Raw genomic sequence first — 6,739 nt, forward strand, 5'->3', positions numbered from 1 at the left:
GAGGGAGCTACAATGTAAAGCTTCAGAAAAATAAAAGGCTGGAGGTAGTCTAAAAAATGAGGCTTTTTTTTTGAAGTGGCCAATTCCATATTTCCTTGTCTAAAGCCCTGAGGAAACAGAGCGTGGACAGTTCTCCAAGAGACTCAACAGCACATTCTTAGACTGAGAGTGGGGAATTCTTTTGCTTGATTTCCTAACTTGAGCTGGCTTTCATGGTTTGTTGTTTTCTCCACAGCTGACTCTGGCCTCTTTGTTCAGCTCACCCCTGAGCAGAGTCGACGGAGCTCAGTGGCCAGCATTTCTGGGTGGATGGCGCCTGAAGTGGTGACAGGTCAACCATGTGGCCCCAAAGTGGACATATGGTCTCTTGGAATCGTGGGCATCGAAATGGCGGAAGGAGAAGTTCCTTACTGGAATGAAACTCCTGTTTCGGTAAGGTGCAAATACTCACTGATCCTGCTTGTCTTTCTCACCTGTCCCATGGTCAGTGTGCCATTGGACAAAATCCCATTGCCATCTGCTGGCACCACTTCCACCAAGGTCCCCTTCTGAAAATGTCCCTGCAGCACATCAGCATCTGCTGTCGATTTGGTTGCATCAGAAGGGAAGAGGAAGGTAACCAGTTCAGAAACCTAACCAGTTCAGAAACCTGCCATTTTGGCCTCCAGCCATGCCTGACATTTTTCACTTGCTTTTTGAACAATGTTGGAGCACTGTCTCTGAAGAAAAGGCATTTTTCAGTGGAATGGTTGGATGTGTGATAAATATCCTTCAAAATGGAGATTGAATCTTCCTAGTTTCAATTTTAGAGAAAAAGAAAAAAGAGAAAAAGTAAATGGAAAAGGAAGAGGAAGAGAAAAGGGAAAAGAAAAAAAGAAAAAGTAAGAGAAAAATGGAAAGGAAGAGGAAAAGGAAGAGAAAATAAAAAGAAAAAAAGGAAAAGGAAAAGGGAAAAAAGACAGAAAAAAAAGGAAAAGAAAAAGAAAAAAGAATAAAAAGAAAAAGGAGAAAAAACCACCAAAGCAATGCCCAAGCAAGTTCTGCTTGCTTTTCCTTTCATTTACCACAGCACATCAATTTTCTTCCAAACTGTAGCATCTTTTCCCAATCCTGTGGGTCTTCAAAACTTTCAGGCTTTCAAATCATCTGTACATTGTTCAGTCTTGCGTGTGGGTGGCCTGGATAAGTTTAGGATGTGTTTTTCTCCGACTGCAGTTAGAATTGTACACTAAACTCTTGGCTGTTTCTGGGTACTTTAACAAGTTGATGAGCTTGCAGCCAGGTGCCCGGGGCTGGGATCCAACGTGGGCGGTTGACGCCGGTGCTGTGTTCCTTTACCACAGGAGCAGGGCCACCCCTGGCTTGCACAATTCTAAGGACAGTGAGGACTCCAGCTCCCCACCATGTCCAGTGGCTGAGCTCAGCTGCAGAGAGACAGGATAAAACCCTCTTTGTGACCTCTGGGGGTGTGGGAAAAGTAAAGGAAATTTTCCTCTGGGATGAAGAAGAAAGTAACAAAGTCTCTTTGGTCACCATCTATTTCAGTGCCACCAGCACAGAGCTGTGACTATTGTGGTGGGCATTTTCATGGAGACTCCCAGGCCTCCTTCCATTGTTATTTCAGTCTATTTTAGATGGATTCTGCATCTGCATTTTTTTCAAGAGGAGAAAAAAAAAAAAAAACAACTCGATGATTTTTGTTTCATGGAAGCTGTGCTAAAGGGACCAACAAGCACTGCAAAGATTCCTTTCATGTAATAATCCTTGGAAATAGTATGGATAGAACAAACTCCCCCTTCCAAATAGCCTGTCAGCCTGGTGTGAATTCTCAGAGAAGCAAAACGTGCTTTTGCTGATGTAGTTCCCACTAACTAGGTCAGTCAATGAAATCAGCTGCCAAGGCAAGATCTGCTGAATGCTGGAAAAGCTGTGGCTGCATCGGGGTTTGGGTTTTTGGTTGGTAAAGGAAAGTCATCTCTGGGTCTCTCCAGGGCAGTTTCTGCAGAGTGGAGCTTAAACAATGGGATCTGAGAGAGCACTTACAGATGGGAAAGAAGCAGCTGGAGCCTTATGTTTCCTTTTTCCCCAGCCTCAACTCCTGATAGCCATACGAGGGACACCAAAGCTGCGGCAGCCCAACCGGTTCTCGTCTTCCCTGCGTAACTTCCTGAGGCACTGCCTGCGGACAGACGCGGCACGGCGCTGGTCTGCCAAGGAGCTCCTGCAGGTAAAATGCAAAGGGGCTGCAGGTGAAAGAGTGTCTGAGGGATGGGCTCCTGCTCCACTGAAGTGCAAGGCATCAGATGAGCCTCCTTCCTCCCAACCTCCACTCCTGATGTTGTTCAAATGAAAACAGTGAGGAATTCTAGTCTGGGCTAGGCTGGGCTGGCAGGGCCCTGTGAAGGTCATCTGGTCCAAGTGTCCTGCAAAGAGCAGGGAGAGATCAGGTTGTTCAGAGCCCCTTCCCACCTGACCTGGAATGTTTGCCCTATCCCTACCCAGGATGGGGCACCTACCAGCTCTAAGGACAACCTGTGCCAGTGTGGCACCATGCTCCAAGTAAACAAGTTCTTCCTTAGATCTAATCTGACTCAATTCCCATCTTATATTATAAATATTATCCCATGTCCTATTGCAACGGAGCCTGTTAAAAAAGGTATTTCCTACTTCCTGAGAATCCCCTTTGAAGTACTGGAAGTCAGCAATGAAGTCTCCGTGGGGCCAGTTCTCCTCCAGGCTGAATAGCTCCAGGTCTCTCAGCCTGTCCTCAGAGGAGAGGTGCTCTGTCCTCTGTTTCTGTCACCCTGTTTTGTAATTTGGTGGGGTGCTCCTTTTTATCGAATGGCAAAAGAACTGAAGTAGAGCAATGCAGGGTACACAGTCATGAAATGGTGGTGGAGGAACCCAAGGAAGCCAGTCCTGGCAGAGCAGTCTGGAGAGATTTGGCTGTGGGCAGGAGAGGCTGTGTGGGGGCTCACTGTGAGCCTCTGAGGGGCCCTGGTTTGTGCCCCCCACCCCACCCTTAGAGGTTTCTGGCACGCAGACAGGGGCAGCTGAGAGGGACTTGTCCCAGCCCCATCTGCTGCCTGGCACGCTCAGGCAGAGGGGAACTGGCCCAGGCTTACTGCCAGGCTGTGTGGCAGAGAGGGAACTGCAGCAGCCAGCGCCACTCGGCTGGCCCTGCTGGGAAGGAAGGTGCCATCCAGCACAGGAGGGGCAGGGCATGCAAAGGTAGACACTGCTCTGTCTCCCTGTGGAAATTAGCACGGTGCCTGTCTCTCAAAGACAGGGACCTATGTGGCTCATTGGAGTTTCCTGAAAGGAAGAAACCCCAGGGACAGAAAGCACCATTTCTAGAGCATGGGCAGGGCAAAAATCCCAGCTAGATGGAGAAACCAGAATAAAGGGATAAGTGGGATTCTGGGCCAGGTTTGCCTGTGATGGCAAGGTTCTGCACAGGATGACAGGGGAGCAGATGTCCCCGTCACTCCTCTTTCTGGGTCTTTCTAAGTACCAGAGGAATCCTGATTGAGTCTGTGAAGCACTGAGCTTGGAAAGTCATGGTTCACTGTTCTTTTTTTTTTTTTTTCCTGTGGACAGCATCCATTTGTAACATCAGCCAAGCCAGCGTCCACCCTGGTACCACTCATCAACTCAGTGAAGAAGGAGAAGAAGAAGAAGACAAGAATCTAACAGTCAAGATATTTTTGCCATAACCAAGTTAGAGTAGGATTGTAGAGTAGGACTCTAGAGTAGGATTATTGAGTTGTTTTGTAGTATAGGTTTATAGAGTAGGATTGGAATTAAATAAAGTTTCTGAAGCATCAACTCATTTGGAAGATTCCCCTCCTTCTGACCCCTTCAGAAAACTCAACATTTCCTTCTGAATTGCCAGGTGTTTTTGATTGGTGCTAAGACACGCTTATGGCTTCTTTGGTATGGTTTGTAAGTGGAGAAGGCTCTTCTTCATTCATCCTCTCCAGACCACACTGCCTTTGGAATACGGCCCACTGGTCCCTTTTGGCACATCTGGGGCACTTCTAGTTGAGGCAGAAATGGCAATGGCATCTGCAGGAAAAACCAAAGGGGGAGTGGGGAAGCCAAACCATCCTGTGCTGATGCAGGCCTTCAGCTGTGACTCCAGAGCATTTGGGCGCCTGCCACTTGGATTTGTATCCCTAAGTGCAATGTCTCTGGCTGGAGGAGAGCCTTGCTCAGCTGAGAAAGCAGCAAGATCAGAGAGGGTGCTCTGAAAGGTCTCCTGCGGTGCAGAGCTGTCAGCGACTGTGAGGTGAGAGCGGGCCCGGCCTTGCCCGGGCTGGAGCCGCAGCAGAGCCCCGGCAGAGCCCGGAGCAGCCTGAGCCTCGGCAGAGGCAGGCTGCCAGGAGGCCCTTGTAGCTGCAGGAGGCAGCAGCCTGGCCCTGCGTGCCTCTTCCTGGTGTCATGAATGAGGTGCCATATGTCAAGTTCAATAAACTGCAAGATTTAAACTTTAGCAGCAATTTTAATGGAGGTATAAAAAAATATAAAATAATAATAAAATCAAATATAATGAAGTAGTTACAAATAGAAATTTGGCAGTGGTTCTGATAAAGCATAAGCAAAACCAACCGGGGGACAGGGAGGACCTCTCACCCTGCCGCACGTACAAAAGGCAAAAGAATCCAAGCACAACTTTTATACTGTATGCTAATACATATTCATCAATAGTTCCTGTAAATCTCCTCCCAGTTTTGATTCTTGAAGTCTACGTCACCATATTACACAGCGCATGTTCCCGTTGTTGCTGGGGGGTCTTCTGGACTCTTCAGGGGTCTTCTTGGATGAAGGCCGATGGTCTTCCTGGCTGTCCTCTGAATAACCTGGCAGGTTGCGCATGCACATGGAGCTTGGTGTTACATAAGTAAGCATTATGTTCATGTTTTGGGTTCTCTATCTGGAATTATATCAACTGCTTTGTCTTCAAGGCTGTTCTTGCCTAAGAAGAAGTTGCCTGGACTTCTCAATGTCGATTCCACTCTTGGAGGTTTTCCCAACTTTGTCCTTCCCAAGGCCGTTTGTGCTAAAATATCTCAATACTCTATCCTGGATCTTATGAACATCTGCGAACATCTGTTTTGTGATGCTAATGACATATCGCTTTCCCCTATTACTTTTTAACAAATATTTTCTAAAATATCAATATAGTTACAATTATTAGCACAAATCATCTTCATTTATCACATCTCCATCTGGCTGTGTTTGAAGGTAGAGGGTCAAAGCAAACTCCCTTGGTTCCTCCCTGAGCCCTGCCCAAGAGGAGGATGAAACCAGATGTGCCCGCACTAGAAGTTATGGTAGCTTGTTTATTCAACAGTATAAAATCTGGGCCCTCTCACAGCAAAGTTGGCAGCCTGGCCTGAGGGTGGGCGAACCACATAGGAATTCCCCGTTACTGGGAGTGCTTCTCCAATCCTTTGGTGTGACAGGGCATCCCCAGCTGACGTGTGTGTCAGGACAATGGTCAAGTATTAGGGTAACTGGTGATGTGTCTTTCTTCATCCCTACAGGCAATCTTTTGTAGCAATAATCGGGTGCATTGCTTAGCTTATCCTTCTGTACTTCTTTGCTGCTTTGCCCTACAGGAAATGACACTTCTTCCTTAAGTTGGTGTGGGTGTCTTTGGTGCTGACCCTGCCAGCAAGCCATTCCCTTCAGAATTGGACTCGGTGGATCCCTTCCAACACAGAACGCTCTGTGATTCTGTGATCACTTCTACAAAGTTTGCTCAGAATGACTTTCAGCTAAAACACTTGAAACTATTTGCTGAAATCAGAGTTGGTAGATAGTTCTTGATGGTAAACAATGGAGGGAGAGAACAGCTTCATGTGGTTTTTTTGGGGTGTTGCTCCAATTTTGTGGGTTCCTCCCTCCATTTTGGGATATCGCACCTCCCTTTTGGGGGTCTCCACCCAGCGATTTTGGCTTCCACTCCTTCCACTTTGGGGCCCCCCTTTAATTGTGTGCACCCCATCCCCATGTTCCACCCATGCCCAGCGTCCCCAGTGTGCACTGAATGGCCAGCAAGGGACTGGGGAATGCTGGGACCCACAGTGATGTCAGTCATCCCTCCTGGTTACACACAGGACTCCTCGGCCCTTTTTGGGCTGCCCTGGAGTGCCAAGGCCACGGTGAGGAAATGTCTTTGCTGCCATGCTGTGCAGGATCTTGCTTGGCTCATTATGGCCTCATGTCCCCTGTGAAAAGAAGTGATACAGCACCAGCACCAATCTGTGTTATCTCTAACTGGAAACAGCTATTCTGAAACAGTCTACAACAGCATTTCAGTTTACATAACACATTATGTTTCTTACTCCATCATGTCACATGATTAATTTGGGTGAACTAAGTTTTTTCCTAACCTATTTCTGTGTTTGAAAAAAAAAGACCTTGATATTAAGGACATATGAGTTTCCCTCATAGCATCAGGTATTACTCCTTTCCTATTAATGAAGTCTTTGAAGATATCCAGTTCATGCCACAAAACATCTTGATCTTCCTTGTTGCTGTCAGGGATTAATGAATATATAAATCCAGCAAAGTTATTACACTCGTTCCACAGTGCCTTTAAAGTACATTAACTGATGGCAACAGTTCTAATTGTTAATATTTATTGTACCTTGATTACGTAAGTCATTACAAGGTAAAGAGTTCCTCTGGCATTTTATTAACTAAAACTGCTTGCAAGTTAAGCATGCAT

The 6,739-nt window shown here is 46.8% G+C and overlaps 1 long non-coding RNA gene across 1 annotated transcript; it reads left to right on the top strand.

Annotated features, from left to right (window-relative positions):
- Positions 1-2,159: 2,159 nt before the first annotated feature.
- LOC128822490 (uncharacterized) lies at positions 2,160-3,828 on the top strand. Its single transcript, XR_008441449.1, has 2 exons — positions 2,160-2,227; positions 3,601-3,828. It is a non-coding gene; the product is annotated as an uncharacterized LOC128822490 (long non-coding RNA).
- The last annotated feature ends 2,911 nt before the right edge of the window (positions 3,829-6,739 follow it).

This window comes from Vidua macroura, chromosome Z (assembly GCF_024509145.1).
Source record: "Vidua macroura isolate BioBank_ID:100142 chromosome Z, ASM2450914v1, whole genome shotgun sequence".
NCBI classification, from domain to species: Eukaryota; Metazoa; Chordata; class Aves; order Passeriformes; family Viduidae; genus Vidua; species Vidua macroura.